Consider the following 18,046-nt stretch of genomic DNA (forward strand, 5'->3'; position numbering starts at 1 on the left):
TGTGTGTGTGTGTGTGTGTGTGTGTGTGTGTGTGTGTGTGTGTGTGTAAGTGCGCGCGCGCGCGCGCGGTGGCGCGCAGCGGGAGGGAGGGAGGAACCGAGGGGGGAGGCAGCGGGCAGAGGAGGGAGGGGGCGGGCGGGCAGCGGTGGGGCGGGAGGGGGAGCGGCTCTGGGCTTCAGCAGTGACACTCGGGAGCGAACACACACTCCCGGCTCGGAGCCGCGAGAGAGCGGAGCGAACCGAGCCGCGCACCCGCCGCCGCCGTCGCCCCGCGCGCCCCGCTCTCCTTGCGCCGCACTCCAGCCAGGCGCCGGTGCCCCGAGCGGCCGCCCGCGGAGCCCGCGACAGCCCCCGCGGGGCTGGCAGCATCCTCGCGGCGCCCAGCCCCCGCACGTTCCCGGCCTTTTAAAAGGACCTCCCGCCACTTCCCCACTCTGCCCAGGGATCCCCCAGCCCCGCGCTGCTCCCCGCTCCACTTCGAAGCAACTTCGGCTGCCGCGCGCCGCCAGCCCTCGCCCGCCTTTGAAGTTTGCAGCGCCCACCGCAAAGTTGGGACACTTCGGCCGATTTAATTTTTCTCTATTATCGGCCTCCTCCTCCGCCTCCCAGCCCCTTCGGTTCCTGAGTACTGGTGCTTAGCATCTTGGCCGGTGCCGGGGACGTGGACTGTTTCGCACACCACACCTCGTGGAGGGATTTTTCCTCTCCCCCTCCCAGGAAAAGCAAACCGATTTTTTTTAAGGTAAGTAACGAGAGGAAAGCAACTCGTGACGTCCCGACGCCTGTGACCGCCACCCCAAGACCTGGTGGTACAAGGAGTGTTCACACCCGAGGGCTCCTCTGGGGTTGGGGGTGGAGGCGCGCGTCCCCTAACTCAGAGGGGCCCAGCGAGGTTCTCCGTCGCGGCTGGACGAGGGCGCCAGATCCCGAGGAGCTGAGGGCTTAAGGGGCGTGGAGGAGATCTCCCTCGGTTTTCCACACTGGCTTCGTGGCTGGGCGGCCCCAGCGGTGTTAGGAGGTGGAGAGACCGTGCACGGGCCGGGGACACGGGGTTCCAGGTGCCCAGGGTGCGGCGGAGTCCCGGGAGCCGCAGAGCCTTTATTCCCGACTTGGCCTGGACACTTACTTTGCCCGCCTGCCGGGAGGGTTGCTGCCTCCCCCTCCGGTTCACCTCCTGTAGCCTTGGCTACAGAAAGTCTGTGAGACTGGGGTCTTGCCGGCGCGTTGAGTGTGGGACGAAACGCAAGGAGTCCGGACTGCGCACCCCGCTCGCGCTCGGGCAGAGCAGGCGCGGGGTCCTGGTGGGCGGCCCCCAGCCGCAGCCAGGGGCTCGGGGATCTCGGTCCGCTTCGGCCAGCCGAACCTCTCCGCTTTGGCACCTCGTTCGCGCTCTGCCTCGGAGGCGAGCATCGTTAGAGAAACTTCCTTGAGCTGAGCAGGGAGGCCTGGGACCTGATCTTGCTTTTGCCGGGGTACCAGAGCAGCCACCGAGGGGACGCTGCTTCTCGCCCCAGACCGAGCGATAGGGCGTACGTAGTGCCCTAGACCTGTCTGTGCACCAGTGGGTACTCGCTCCAGTCCACCCTACCTTCAGTACTGAGGTGAGACTTGGGGCGGCCCCGACACTCAGGAATGAACGAGTGGTTCCAGGTCCCCGCTGTTCCCCTGGGACACTTCGCAAACTGCAAAATTTAGGGTGTGGTTTCGTTTCATTTTGCGCCCTTCCTGCCGCCTCCCCATCCCCCCGTCCCCCCGCCCGAAGCTGGAGAATTCCCCTTAGCCCTCCGCACCGGGTCCGCGTGGGTCGCGGAGGCCCTCGGAGTTTGCCGCGGGCACCTCTGCAAAGGGCGCTGAGCTGACCTTCGGGCAGGTCGCGGATGTGCTCCCGGCCCCCTTCGGGGCGCTGTCCATCTCCTGCTCAGGGTACAAGTAGCTCAGTGAAACCAAGACCTTGAGCGAGAAATGAACCTGAGAAAATGTCTCTGGGTTTGTTTTTTGGGTGGTTGTTGTTGTTGCTGTTGTTGTTTTCTTTTTTCTTTTTCTTTTTGTTTTGTTTTGTTTTGTTTTCACATAGTTCCTTTTAGCAACTTAGTTGGACTGGTAAATTCGTCCACTTTGCATCATTCGATCCTACTATATCAAAGAAGAATTTATTTCTTCATTTAGTCCCTGACCTCTCCAACCACACTACCCCTTTTCCCCCACTCCCTCACCCACCCCTTCTTTCGCCTCGCTTCCTGAACCCTTTTTCTTTTCTGAAGGAGGGAATCTCCGCACCTCCTCCCCTTTTCCTCCCACCCGGGCTCTGAGCGCCTGTGTGAACCCGGGGAGTCGTCAATGGAAATAAATAGGACCCAGCTCCATTCTCCGCCCCCTTCAAACAAGTAGAATCCTCCCTGGGCTCACAGAAGTAGAGATAAAACATCCCTCCAGAGGGAGCGCTTTGGAGGATTTGATGGGATTGAACTGTTTTATTATCCTGAAAGATGTGATGGATGGATGCGACAGCAAATACGCGTACGGAGAGCGATCAGTAGTTATTATTATTAATTATTGTTTAGTAACAGTGATCGTAAGGCCATACCCTAGCTGAAGACCGTGTTTATATTTGGTTTTGATTTTGTGTCAGTCTCTTATTACAGTGGTTTCAGAAAGTGAGTACACCAAAGGGGTATTAATTTCTCACACTCATTCTGCATGTGGAATTAATTAAATGTCAAAAAGATACTGTCATTTTACCAAAGTCTTGACCTATGAACTTTTAGAAGGTTGCAGTCTTATGAAATGCCCTCCTTTGCCTCAGTCTGTCTCCTTAAAGTTCAAAAAACATGGCAACATAATTAATTATAGTCCCAATTCCCATTTTCAATCTAAACCTATATGCAGGATTACATTAAAATATCCCATCATGTATCCTTTAAAAGTGACTCTGATGAGTTTGAATTCTTCAGGAGGGGAAGTCCGCTGGGAATGAGGGGTCCAGAAGTTAGAAAAATTGGTGACTATTTCAGATTTCACTAAAAAAACCCTTTAATTCTCCCTTTAAAGAAAGAAATTACAAGTGTTTTCTCTGCATAATTCTTAACTTCAGTGAATATCCTTAATCCTTACCACACACTAGAAACATAACAGCTTGCAGCTTTGTCTGTATTGTTTTCATTTTTATGTCAGGACGTTTGATTCATTAAACCTGTATGTGGAAGTCACAGGCTCCACGTGGCAGTAACACTCCGTTTTAATTAGTAACTATCATAAAAAAGAAGCTAGAACTCTGTAATGGGCCTAAATTGCTAGGAATTATGTGTGGTTTAAATTACGCATTTATTTCAGCAGAAATGAAACCATGAATATAAAACATCTTTTAATCACTTGCAGACACAGCTTTTATCTCCTAAGATGTAACAAAATATATAATTGAAAAATACCCTTCTAAGAATGAGGGAAGCCCTCACCCTCCGTTTATTTGTCCTGGGTCTATTGAGCATTCATGTGGCAACATATGAATGGTAAAAAAGCAAAGAGTGATGTCATAACCTTGGCAACGCCATGCTGAGGGAATGCTTACATTCAATGTAGCCACAGTGGATCAGCCTTCGGATAACTTAATGTAGCGAATGTTTCAATCAGCTTCATGAACCTGGTGATTCAGATTTTAGTTTTCTCACTTGGATTTATTGACCATACTCTCCGTGTATAATACGGGAAATTTTGTGTTGTTAAACTATAATTATTTGGAAGGAAGGAGAGAAAGGTAGAAATAAAATGTATCTGTCCATTGTTATCTTCCCATGTTCATTTCTGTAGTATTTCTAGTCAGTCTATGAAGAGGTCAGAACTTTTATTTTAAAACTGATTGTGTTTTTGTTGTCATTGTTAGGACAGAACTTATTTTTCATTTTGCAGCGATGAATGAGTAGATATTGGAATTGTGACGACTATGCCTGAGTTAACAGATAGCAAGAAATAGTAAGAATTCTACATAATGTGCATGGATTAAAATTATTTTAGTCTTTTTTTCCTTAGTTATTCCAGTGATAAAGTAGTTGAGTCTAGTGACCAAGCAGTGTTCTCACACTGTTTTGCTCCCTCTTTTCTTGTCAGGTCTTGCTTTGGGGAGCCCTGCACCCATAGTACCATCCAAGTAATAAATGGAACTTGCCAGGGTCAGTTCCCATCAGCTTAGGCACCAGGAAGAAAGCATATCCCATAGTCATCTATACTGGGTCAAAGGCAAGTGTAATCTACAAAACTAATTCAGATTATTCACTTGACCTTGAAACAATGTCTAGAACCTGTAAATGTTTATTTTGGAGCAATTATTCTGAAGAATATAATTTTTTTTTTCCTTTTCTAGTTGGCTCAGTCATTCATAGAAGCACCAATTAAACAAGTTATGTAGTTGAGTAGTAAACAGTAAATTGCACCAAATCTTTGCTTTCAAACTGATTTCAAAATTAAAGTCCTCAAATATTTAAATATTCCATGTAAAAATGCCTGGCCACTTAAACCCCAAAGTTAGGATAAATTTTGCCTTGTTTCCCGTTATATTACAGTGCACATTGACACCTACGACACACATAATCATGCTTCCGCATGTTATTTTTCACCTAGGAAGAAAAGGAAATACTGTGCCACTGTTGTTAAAAAGGAAAAAAAAAAAAAGAATCACATAGTATGACATAGAAAAACAAAACTAATACTTTATTGCATTGTATAGTGGTATGCTGATCCTAAATTCGGTTGTATTTCTGGGAAAAAAACAAAGCATGTTATGATGAGTCTGTGTTTGGACCTGTGCATAGAGATCTCTTGCCACTCCTCAGATGACACCTGACATTTGATGTCTGTAGCCCACCAGTGCCCAAACCAGTGACAAAAGCAGGTGTGTTCTCAGCTGCTTACTTCCGAAACACATTCCCTGAACCCGAAGGTGCTATATTCACACCTTCCCCCTTTCTTTGGGTATCTTACTACAACTGCAAGCCACCTAATCTGTGTATTTTAGTATTCTGAAATATTCGGAAATTATAAACTGTAATATTAATTCACCTCAAATAAAAAAGGTATTGTTAGTTTTGCATTTTAAAAATTAAGGGTAAGGTAGTTGATCAGTAATGGAACAAAAGTGAACTAGCGATATGTTTCTGCAGATCTTTCCCTTTGGGATGAAGAGACAGACTTGACCACAGAACAGCTGGATATTGGGTCCTGTTACATTGTCAATTTTTTTTAAGCACTCACTAAGCTAAAATTGACTTAAACTTTAAAGTCCACAGACCTCAAGTCTTTAAATATAGAAACATCCAAGATTATATCTCATTATTCCTTCCGCAATTATCCATATCCCTTGGAAACTGATATATTTTAGTAAGTTGGTGGATAGTTTGGGGTTTTGATTTGTTAATTTTTCCTGTATCAAATTTGAAAAGGACATATATTTAATATCTTATATATTTCTCTGAAATATTTATTTTTAGTTTCACTTGTGAAAACTCTGGATCTTTAAAAAAGAAAAATACGACAGAATGTATATAGTTAACTTTTCCAATGGCTCTTTTAATTGTTCTTTTGAAAGAATTTGCTGCCTTCTATATAGTTATTAGAAAAGAAAAAAAAACACTTTTTTAGAAACAACAGGAAATAGGGGCACCTGGGTGGCTCAGTCTGTCAAGCCTCCGACTTCTGCTCAGGTCTTGATCTCACAGTTGGTGAATTCAAGGCCCGTGTCAGGCTTGTGCACAGAGCCTGGAGCCTGCTGCAAGTTCTGTGTCTCCCACTCTCTCTCTACCCCTCCTGGCCCCTGTTCACACTGTCTTTCTCTCTCTCTCAGAAGTAAATGAACATTAAAAAAATAAAAAAGAAAGAAACAACAGGTTATATAAAGTTTGAAAAGAACTCAATAAAAACGTGATTACACATGACTAGAAATCAGCTCAAATGAAGGAAACTCTTGGACACAGTGTGGACATTTTACATTTAATAACCAAATAACAAAAATCGAATTAGCAACATGCACTCATGTCTGTTTTCTAATTGGAATGCTTACAGCCAGTATCACAAATAGTGGTCCTGACTGTAGTCTACAGTGACCGTACAAGTTTCTGTCTTCACCCTAACATGAAAGCAAGGCAAACACTCTCGTATTCCAGCTGTGTGCTCAGAGGACGTGTACTCCACGATCTAAAGACATAGCCGAAAAATATGGACTCTATTCATATGAGCATTTTATCCATAACTAAAATTCATCGTAACTACATCTTGTTCTCTGAGGCAATTGTCCTTGTATACACAGATCTAGACAAAATGAGACAGAAATTTATCATTTTTAAAAAATGTTGATTTATTTATTATTTTTGAGAGAGAGAGAGTACACAAGCACACAAGTGGGGAAGGGGCAGGGAGCCAGAGGGAGACACAGAATCTGAAGCAGGCTCCAGGCTCAGAGCCAGAGGCAGGGCTCAAACCTAGGAACCATGAGATCATGACCTGAGCTGAAGTCAGATGCTTAACCGACTGAGCCACCCGGGAACCCCTGAAATTTATCATTTTCTAAAAGAAAGAGTAAAACCTGAGCTGATCATTAGAAAGATTTGTGAAGGGTGATATCTTGTTTTTGAAATCACCATGACTGCTGTTTAATACAGAAACTATGAGCAAGTGTTTATTTGCAAAGATAGAGAATACCATATCTGGATAGTTGACAAACAAAATAAGGGGTGACATTGTGATACTTGAAAATATTATGTTTACAAGAGAAAAGCTTGTGTAAAGGGCTTGATTTATTTAGGGTTAGTTTCTCCAACTTAGGTGCATCCTGGAGTATAGGTGGTTACAATTTATAGCACATGGTAGTGAAAAGTTAAACCTCAGCAATCCATGTGAACCTAAGAAATGGCTTTGATTACTCCCTTTTGTTCAGGCCATGTGTACTCTAAGCTCATGGGCATTGCCAAATGTCACATTATGCATTTTATTTCTGTAATAAAATATGTCTCTGATTAAATTATCAGAGTCATACCAAAATAATCTCACATAAAAATACACATACTTGATCCTTTTTAGTTATCTTGTTTAAAATACATTTAAAGACAGGTAATAAATACATGTTACCCGTAAGAATACACTAGTATATATGTCATGATTTAAATCTAAATATTATTCATATGTTGATAGCACTCAATAAATGTTGTAATTCATAGTAAGTCACAGCATTCACTAAAATTCACTGATACCATCCAAAACTTCAAGTTGGGATTGTTTCAGAAGTAACTGGATCCTATAGCTGAAGAGATATTTGTTGCCAACAGTGGTGACAGAGATCAGAAACAGCACTGGTAGTTAAAACACCTGGAAAACTGAGAAAAGACAGCAATCATTTATCTTTTGGCCTTCCCAAGTCTCAAATATTTCAGTTCGAGGGGTGATCCTTCGAAGTTTGCTAAAGTGTGCTATGAACACATAGGACTTTTTTTTTTTTATGGAAAATGAAACTGCCTCTTAAATAGAAGACAAGGATTTGATACTCCAACGATCACAGTAGCAAGTACAACCATATTAGTAGATGGACAAAAGGGCAGGTCCCCTGAGGTACTGGGGAAGCCGTCCTGCCCCCAAATGTTACCAAGGCCTCTCATGGTACTAAAATGCTACCTTCGAAAGATGATTTTTTTTTCCTTTTTAAAGTAATTTTATGTGTCAGTGTCCCCTATAAATATGAAAATACCCCTGGGAAGGAAAACAGGGGAAGGTCATTGCTAACATCTTACAGAGATGTTAATAGCTAGATAAAGCCAGATTGGAAAGAATTTTAGAGAAGGGAGATACTTATCTTTGGATCTCTTAGCCTCTCCTTTGGACAGCCTACCCTTAGTGTGTATCTGCTTTTTTCCCTTCCTCTTCCCTTCCCTTCCCACCGGTAATTGACTCTCAGTTTCTTATACTCTAGTGTAACTTATCCCCGGGGCCAGCCTCAGGGGCCACACTTGGAAGGTCTCTTGTGCTTAGTCGAATGCTCTTCTGTCACCATCTTGAAATTCTTACTTTTTGAACAAGAGGTCTTGCACTTTCCATTTTACACTGGGCCCACAAAATACGGAATTCACCTTCTTTCTTCCTTGATGTAAATTTAAGATATGGAATCTTGATGTTGAGGAATCGGTGAGGACACTTGAGATTATCTTTGCAAGGTTAGATCTACTGAGTATTTGTATTTAAAAACATATCTTTTCAGTAAAATGAAGGAAACAGGATACTCTTTTAAATAATTGAGGCACTGAACAGATATCTAGTGTTGCTCTTGTAAAGCACAGGTCTCTAAAAAAGGGTGTCCTCTTTCCCTCACAAGATGCCTCATTATGATGAAATGAGAAAATATCAGAAACCCTATCTATACTGACTTTTATGTATAAAGAGGGAAAAGAAGTTCTGTTAACATCATGTAATAGATCTAATGTCAAAAGCACGCTTATTCAGTGTATCAGATGGTCAATGAAAAAGAAATAATGGCAGAGGTCGCGTCTTCTATGAAGTAAAAATAATGTCAGGTGAAAATAGTGGCATTTCAATCTCCAATTCTCTGACAAGAAGTCAACCCTACCTGAAAAAATGACATGAAGTATAGGATTACATCCAATATAATAAACTAGGATACTCACTGTGGCATAGAATGCCTTGTTATTTTATATATATGAAATACAGGTATATATTTTTTAATCACAATTCCAAAAGATTTGGGAACAACACATTAGAGAGCCAGAGGTCTTAAACAGAAAGCTGAAAGAGCCCTCAAATAAATTAGTCACCACTGTCTTCAAAAGTATTCTTAGTTATATGTATACGCATTTGATAATTCCTCTGTTACAAGTAAATAGATAATACATTCCATTATGCTCTGAAAATTTTCAGTATTCTAAGAATTAAAAAAAAGCTGTCTAATCTGCTCTAGTAAAAATATATAAAGTGCTACATTTGGAAATTTTTATTTGAAATTTTATTGTTTATTGTAAAGTTGCTAGTTACTAACTTATGTTAAAGTTGCTTCTGTGTTTTGAATTTCACAACAGTGAATGGAAATTATTCTACTTATTAACAATATTATAACTTTGTAAAACCCATTGATTGTTTACAAGGTACTTCCACATCCATCATTTACCTTAATCTTCACAGGAACCCAGTGAGGAAGATAGTAACCCTCCTCCTGCTGAGAAATCTGAGACTCAGTTAAGAGACTTCCCTACACTCATTCACACACTTCTAAAATAAAGTAGGGACTCTTGGTTTCATAAGCAAAATTGGTGGAAATGTCTAAAAATTTTTAACTGAGATTAATTGCCAAATTAATTTGCAAGGATGCATTTGCTTGGAAATTTTTCTTTTACAATTTAATGATTAAAAAAGATCATTAATTTAGTCTAAATTGATAAGACCTTAATCACAGACAGTTTATGTGCTAGATGTTTGTTTGCTGGTTTTGGTAATTAACTTACTAGAGAAGTTTTTACAGAAAAATGATTACAATTTTTGACTTTTAATCAATATGTGTTAAGGTACAACACTGAAAAATTAATAATCTGCAGAATCCCTTTTTAAAATAGTGGTATTGCATAATAATAATTCACCTCTAGACTCATTCCATTATTCCACTAATAATATGGCACTTTTGAGAGATAAGATTTGAAGTTACATCTCTTTTAAAATTATTTAAATAAATGATTCCTCCCCCTCCCAAGTTGGATGAAATTACACATTTCAGTGGAATGAAAGTTATTGTAGACACATATGATAGGATATTCCAAATATTCTAAACATTTAAAGCCCTTTAAAACATAATGAGGAATAAGTAAGTTCAAACAGTGAAGAAATTTATACGCACACTCATATTAACATTTCAGCCAGCGAGGTCAATCTGTAATTGAAAACAATCTCTATATTTAAAGTTTTATTCACATTTACAAAACAATGACAACAAAGAGGCAGTTTTGAGACTTTTTTTTCTCTTGGCAGGCTCTATCTTGTGTAACGACCAATGAACATTGTTGACCCTTGACAGTCACCAGCAGCAGCCTTTCCCCAATGCTTAAAAAAAATTTTTTTTTAAAGGAAAACCACACCTAACGGTAGATCTTACTTTTGGAGGAGGGGAGGGATGAAATAATTGTGGTCAGTGTCTTTTGGTTTGTCATCTCTCTGTTGTAGACTTACGAGCTTGTGTTATTTCATCATAATTTACTATAAACTCTTCATTAAAAGTGACCTTGGGGTCTGCCCGCACTATCTGCCTTTTGAGTGCCCTGTTCTTTAATCATCTCTTAATCCAGAAATAATAATGCAGAACATCCCAGGAACTGAGCCTGATCCTCAGCTCTCTAATCTCGACACGTGCATCTGAAATCCCTTGCTAGATCTAGTGCCTAAAAAGCCTGAGAACACTCACCTTTCAATCCGCTTAATCCATCTTTGTTTATTAAACAATATTGATGCCCTCAGATATGGTCTATCAAGGCTAACAAAAAGAATATTAAGAATTTCCTCCTGTTTATGTGATTATTTTTTAAAACCCAACATCTTGGCCTTTCCTCTGTGTTTCTAGTCAGTCTTTAAATAGGAACCTAATCTGTTACCTGATAGATTAGGTAAATTCAGATAGAATAACCTGATGCTGAAACTCTTTCTGATACCTGTTTGAAGAGCAAGTCAAAACATGTATCTTTTGTTGTTGAATAAAATTTTGCAACTAGTTTGAGAAGCTGTTTTATACTATTTGTAGATAAATAGGACCTTTTCTCATTGTAAAAAAGCATTCACACCCACCACTTTAAACCTCATTAACAACCCTGAGAATAAATGTTTTCCATTTATGGATGAGGAAACTCAAAGAGTATTAAGAGATTTGCTAAAAGTACAAAAGCCAATAATGGTTTGGTCAGAACTCCTTCAACTCAGATCTTCTTACTCAAAGTCTAGCGATCATTTTCTATTTTACTTTGGCAGCCTTTTAACCGTCCCCAGGCTTGGAGACATGAGACCAGAGAGTGAGATACAGAAAGAAAAGAGAGGTGATGCATTAACTATCCTCTCTTTGAGGTTCTCTCAACTGTGAGATTGTCACGAACCAGTGTCCTTGGAGAATATTATCTCATCTCTCCGAAGACAGGGCTCTACATTTGTAGTTTGTTTTTGGCCTTGGATTTTATAAGAGGGATCGCCGAAGAAATCCATATTTTAAAACTGTTACTTGAACTTCTTTCTTTTTACAAGAACACAACAACTACATACTTGTGTGCCCCTTGCTTTTTTTTTCCTTTTTTTTTTTTTTTAATCTGGAAATAATAACTTAGGGTTTAATCATTTGAACTATTTAAGGTTCCTGGTACATCTGTCTCACTCTTCTATATTTGAAGTATATTATCTTGATTACAGTATGTTTAATGACTACTTTGATTTTGTCCTTGCTTTGGCACTTGAGGCCACTTCCAAAACTCTTTGATAGCAGACAGGCTTTAATGCTGTCATATCAAAATAACTGCCAGTGGGGAGGAAAGAAGCAAAGCTTCAGGACCATCAGGTATTTGGGAGAATATGGGATTAGGTCCATGGAATCAAATGCCAGTTCTTAGCTATGGTATTTACTATTCTACGGTAATAATTATTTCTTCTTGATAGCATCTTATTTCTTAGTAGTATATTTGCCAACTTCATTAGGTATATGAATAAATTAAGATCTTGTCACAATCTCCTAAAAAATTCCACTAGTTACTGGGCTTTAAGTTAAACACAGACGTATTCCCCAGAGAGAATAAACCTGCATATCTTCTTGTTTTTTAATCTAAAGAAGGTAAAGAAAAGAGAAAGCTGTGAAATTGTGTGGATGTAATAATAGTTCTCAAAGTAAAAGGAAGAAAGGATATGTATAATCTCCATGTCGTCCATGGTAAATATATGTTTAAAACATTAACATTTGGAATGAGTGAAAATTAGAAATCAGAAAGTGCAAACAATGAGGGGCACATGGCTTGGTCAGTCGGTAGAATGTGCAACTCTTGATCTCAGGGTTGTAAGTTCCAACCCAACATTGGGTGTAGAGATTACTTAAAATACTTAAAAAAAATTTCAAGCAATGAAAATCCTGGAGAAGAAAATCATCGTGCCACCATAACCAGATAATCGGTCGTGGAATTGAAAGACACAGATCTACTCAAAGTGCAGCCCATGAACCATCAGCATCATATCTCTGGGGAGCTTGTTAGAAAGGACGAGTGACAGGCAGACTTTTTGAATTAGAATCTGCATCTTCACAGGAAAGCTGAGTGATGTGAATCCACATTAAGATTTGAGAAGCACTGGTCTATAGCATTCCTATTCCCTGATCAGAAAGTATCCCAACCAAACCATATTTCACCTATTTTCAAGGAAGAAGGTTCTCTTGAGTAATGCACTGTGTTATTCTTACATGTCCTGGTAACAACAGAAAAAAATGCTTCCCTATACCAGGCCTCTGGACCATCTGGCACATACCACCCCTCTATGGCAGCCAGCCAACAAGTTTCCATGAGGCCCACCTCAAAAGGTTAAAGAAATACTTCCCAAGTCTTTAAGTTTTACAAAAAAAACCTATTTTATACGCATAAAATTGTCAAAAGCATCCATAACTTGTTTCCTATTTAGTTTATTATATCTCTTATGAAACAAATCCCATAAATCAGCAATAATAGTTAATTTTATTACTTTCAATTTCATTTATTTGTTACACACAAAATGTCATGTAGATGCGCTTGGTGTTGTTCTATGACCACCATTATAACTGTCATAAACATAGCATTTCCTTTTACAGACCCTGGGCATGTCAAGAATATGCACAAACAAATTAAAACGTGTGCAGTAGAAGTATGCACATAGAAAAGCACACAACTAAATTCCCTGTGGTCATAAATGTTTGAGTCGTGAAGAATGAGTAGGAGTTGGCCACCGAGAGAAGCAGCAAAGGTGTCCTAGGTGAAGGAGTCCACTGAGTCCTGAAGAACACACGGGAATGACAAGCCAAGTATGGACAGTTGTCGGGAATAAGTCTGGTAGAGTGAGCAGTGAGGTAAAGGACCTCATGTGCACGGACTTCATCCTCCAGTTCGGGGGAAACATCTGACTTATTTTGGTTAGCAGAAGAGTGAAACATTCTTGTTCATAAAGATAATAGTGTCAGTACTGCGCAAAATGGTCAAGGAGAGCTGTGGGAAATGGGTGTGAGAAGCAATAAGTGGATAATCTGAGGCATTGGCAGTTTGGATAGAGAAGAGAGAACAAATTTGAGAGAATATGCAGCAGGTAGATTGGCAGGATTTGTTGGTGAACAGCAGATGGAGATCCAAAAAAGTGGATAATGTTGAGGTTCTTCATTTGGTACGTGGCAGGACTGTGCTGCTGAGCTAATTAACACCAGTGTGTACTTGTTTTCATGCAGCATCTCAGGTAACTCTTGAGCAGCCTGGTCAGGAACACTATTCCATTTGAGTCAACACGGAAACCAGGGTGAATCAAGAAGTTGTGGGGACTTAATCTGCCCATGGACTCAGTGGTACAGAAGTGCTTGGCAGAGGAAGGAATAGAGCCCAAATTTAAACTCCTCACCAGCCTGAGTCTGGCTTGGTGAGGCCAGTGCTGAGCCACTTCACACCTTTGAATGTTAGATCCTGGGCATCAGAAGGAAAACGGGCCTGGAGCTAAGAATCAGCCTCGAGGCCTTGGCAAACAACCACCCCCAACTTCCTTGCATAGTCCAGAATCTGATGGGAGAGATTTCAGATTACCCTCCTCTTTGCGATAAACTCCTTGAAATCAGTATAATTAAGCAAATACTTATTTAGTGCCTACTTTGTATAAGAACTAAAAAAGTCTATATAGGAGATACAAGGATGAGTAAAAAGTAATAGTTTCCAGGGGACACGTACTTGAGTAAACTCATGTTGCTTCATGGAGAGCTTTTTTTTTTTTTTTTTTTTTTTTTAAGGACAGGAAAAAATATTAAAATAGCTATAATTCAAGGAAGATAAGAAAGTGCCATAAGAATCAAAGTCTCTGGCTTCACTGGAAGACCTTAATTCTGCCTTATCCTCTTCTTATGTCTCCAGGGATCTTGCAACAGGCACTTAATAAACACTAGTTCACTCACTGACAGTTTACAGGGAGAGCTCAGATAACAAACCATCTAAGTAAACACTATGCCCCTACAATCCTATTAAGAATCTTCCTGCAGGTTTTATAGCCCTTTTTTTTCTTTTGCTTTTTTTGTTTTGTTTTGTTTTGTTTTGTTTTGTTTTGTTTTGTTTTGTTTTTTAGTGTCTCAGTCCAGAAAATCAGGAAGCATCCTTCCTCTATCAGAACACCTACTCTTTAAACCGCTCTGTTTAACAGCTTTGTCAGATAAGTCTTTATTTTATTGAGCCCCAATCTCCGTCCCTATAGTGCCATGCGGGCAGCTGGTACTAGCTGGGCCAGCCAGAGTGCTTCTAATCCCTCTTTCATCTGATAACAGACCTTAAAACATCTGGTGTCACCGCCCATCCCAGCATGCCTGGATTTAACACTGCCAGTCCTTCCTCGCCTCATGTGACTGTGGCTGCCTCACTGAGTCAGTGCTGTCTTCTGGTCCCTGTGGATTGTGACTGCGTCCCTCTTAGTGGCTGAGGGTGACAGTTAAGGCACAGATGAGGCAGATTCCTGGACATAAAATCCAGTAGACCAAATAGGTCCTTCCCTTCAGTCTCCATGGCTTACTACTTCTCTCCATTCAATCCCCTGCTAAAATGTCACTTCCTCAGAGAGGCCATCCATGACCACTCAGCCTAGGAGGGCTCCTTCCCCCCAACCTACTCCCTCTTCTCCCCTCCAACCTCTTTGCCTGTTTCACTTTCTTCACAATGCTACTGCTGTCTGGAACGGTTATGTGTAGTTTTTGACTTGGTCATCATCTCCCTTACCTACCGAAGCACAAGCCCTGCAAACACAAGAACATCACACATCTTGTTCACTGCTGTGTTCCCAGTGCCCGGCACAGAGTAAGTGCCCAGTAAACATTTGTTGAATCAGCCAATGAACTCTGCAATCCCATCACACTTGCTCTTTTAGAAAAAGTTCCTGTTGTCACTGCCTTGTTGATGAGTATCGCTTTTTATTACATCACTAGAATCTGGATTATAAAGATTTCTTTGATCAAAACTTTATGGAAGATTCAGCCCATGTGTTCAGCAGACATAGCTGGCAGATTTACCAAAGCAATTTTTGAAACCAGGTTTGTTATAAGAACGGGAATATCTTTGAACCAGAATAATTTAAGTACCTGGTTTTTTTAGTATGGTAAGTCGAACTAAAAAGGCCTTTAAAATTTTGAAGTTTCTTTGAGAAGGTAGTATATATTACCTGAGATAGATGGAAAATATGTAAAGAAGGTAAGGTTGTTGCTGATGGGTGGGTGAAGAGACTGATTATTTTTAGAATCTTTTGTTCCTTCTACAGTATTTTATTTTATCCTTGCTATCACTAACAAACACAATTAGTAATGATCTCCGTTCAGAAGACATGGCGATTACTCAGTTTGATCCACCAGTCAATCGTTATTTAGTAAATCCTTGCTATATATGTGACAAAATATCTGACAAGATTGCTGACCTTTCTCCTTTAGAGTATTCTACACTCTTTGGTGTCTCTAATGACCCTGCCAGCGATCTCTTTGCTCTCTCTAGCCTGCTCTTCCCTGCCTGTCACTGAGCTTACTACCTGCCTCATCCTTGCCCATGCCTGTGCCCTTGCCTTCATTCTCATATCAAGCCTGCTGCCTCAGGATTCCTCCGCGGATGGTGGCACTCTGCAGAAAAGTGCCCAGGAGCATCAGTTAGATGACATTTGGCAGATGTGGGCTTATAGGAAGGTTTGTAAGTTGTATTTTAGCCTATCCATTTGGACACAGCTTATGAAGAAGTCTGGTCACATGCCAAACTGCAGGGTTTTCTTGTCAAATTTTCTTCATAACTTCTTTTTCTTTTTTTAATGTTTTGATGTTTATTTCTTTTTGAGAGACAGAGATGAGCAGGGGAAGGGCAGAGAGAGGGGGAGACCCAGAATCTGAAACAGGCTCCAGGCTCTGAGCTATCAGCACAGAGCCCTATGCGAGGCTCGAACCAACAAACAGCAATGTCATGACCCAAGCCGAAGTCGGACACCCAACCAACTGAGCCACCCGGGCGCTCCCTTCATAACTTCTGTCTCTCTTAGTTTCCTGCTCACTGAGCATGAACAACCCATTACCACAACTTTTTTTTTTTTTTAAGTTTGTTTATTTTGAGAGAGAGAAAGGAGGGGAAGAGAGAGGGAATCCCAAGCAGGCTCCATGCTGTCAGCACAAGGCCCAATGCAGAGCTCAAACACATGAACTGTGAGATCATGACCTGAGCGGAATCTCAGTAGTAGTTTGCATCTTTGTAAACTTTGTAAAACTTAGTTTCTTTCTTATGTTGCCATCTTTCCTGTGAGGTCTGATGCACTCACCTGGACTGGCAGGGGTTCACAGGTGTAGGGCACGGAGGAGACCATCTGGGCCAACAAACCTTCAACGTGGATAGTTCTCCTGCCTGGGGTGAAAGTGTCCTGACTCAAACTGTGATTTTTCCACTGAACCATGCCTCCTAACCTTGGGGGTGTAGGAGAGGGAAACTCTGTGTGGAAAAAGAGAAGTTTTGCAAATAGGGCTCTTTGAAAAAGTAGCCTGTCCTGAGGAAGTACTTGTTCTTGCCTCCGTAGTCTTTCCCTGTGGTCCTAGGACACGACGTGGGGCTGTAGGGCCCTCTTCAGAATTCTTCCCAGGAATTCCAGCAGTTGATAAGAAGCATAGGTTGTAAACCATGAGATACTTATCTTTTAGCTTTCCTAAGTTTTCTCTATAATGGGATATTTTGCTTTTATGAACCTTCACAATTACTTCCTTACTGATCTCTCTGTATAAAAATATTTTCTTCCTCACTTCTTTCCAGACCATAAATAACTCAAGAAGAAAGGATGTCTTATGTACCTGGCACCTTGTTCAGTGTTTGGCACAAAGGAAGTGCTCAGTTAACATTTGTTTGTTAACTTTTACTGCTGCAGTTCTATGTCTGTGCCTCAGCCCCGCACTTCACACCTCCATCTCCCTTCCCGGCATCTGGCTCTTCTCCCCTTATCCTACTTTCTCTCTGAGTCTTGTTCTGTCTTCACCAACTCTTGGTGAGTTTTCGCTCCAACTCTGAAGGCATTTGTCATATGAGCCCCCCGTTTCCTCTTGGCATTATGCTATCTTACATTGCACGTTACTTCTACTCATAATTAATGGCCACTCAACTCGATTGTAAGCAGCAGAACAGTCTGAATCTACATTAAACATCTTTGTACTTTCAGTGTACTTTTGGTGTGTTACACACAACAGGGGCTCAGTATTTGTTGACCATGACAATTCATGTCTTATCTTCTAGGCTGATATGTGCTGCTGCTAGATGCTCCTGGACTGTTGCTATATTACATCTTAGCTAAATTTCAGTAGACGATGGGGTATACAGTTTGTTAACTGCTTTGGGGAACATTGCACAGGAAGTCATTTTCATTTTGTTGCAGACCAACAGGAAACAAGGCTTAGTTGCCAAACTAAAGTAAGAAAAGCAACCAAGCATATTATTTCTCCCTTAGGGGCTTTCATTATTCTAGGAATCATTAGCTGTGCCTAAGATCGTGGAAATTATCCCAGCTATCTCAGTTGCACATGCAGAGGAAATTTTGATAGGAGGAAGATGTTCACTCTTTTGTTCCAGTTTTACTTTGCATTGTCTTCTGTATTGCTTTTGAATGTATCATATCTTCTAATCACCTATCAGGTGCATTTTAGGAGATCCACTCCTTCCTTTAGTAAAATGGGCCTGGCTTCCTGAATCAAAGACTACTCTTATCTGTAGTACACATCGTTGGCCATTTCTATGGTTCAGTATTCTTATTATTGGCAGTAGTGATGGTGGGAATACAGGGTAACTTACTTTAA

At 41.1% G+C, this 18,046-nt stretch overlaps 1 protein-coding gene across 2 annotated transcripts in view; it reads left to right on the forward strand.

The window, feature by feature from the left end:
* Positions 1-245: 245 nt before the first annotated feature.
* Positions 246-18,046, forward strand: part of NDNF (neuron derived neurotrophic factor) — a 41,474-nt gene continuing 23,673 nt past the window's right edge. Inside the window, exons 1-2 of one of the 2 annotated variants that reach the window (XM_040474732.1) lie at positions 246-742; positions 14,329-14,412. The gene's annotated coding sequence lies outside the window, so the exon portion shown is untranslated. The remainder of the gene's footprint in view (positions 743-14,328; positions 14,413-18,046) is intronic. The other variant, XM_040474722.1, reaches the window with a different exon arrangement.

Source organism: Herpailurus yagouaroundi, unplaced genomic scaffold (genome assembly GCF_014898765.1).
Source record: "Herpailurus yagouaroundi ecotype Mexico unplaced genomic scaffold, PumYag 28, whole genome shotgun sequence".
In the NCBI taxonomy this organism is placed as follows: Eukaryota; Metazoa; Chordata; class Mammalia; order Carnivora; family Felidae; genus Herpailurus; species Herpailurus yagouaroundi.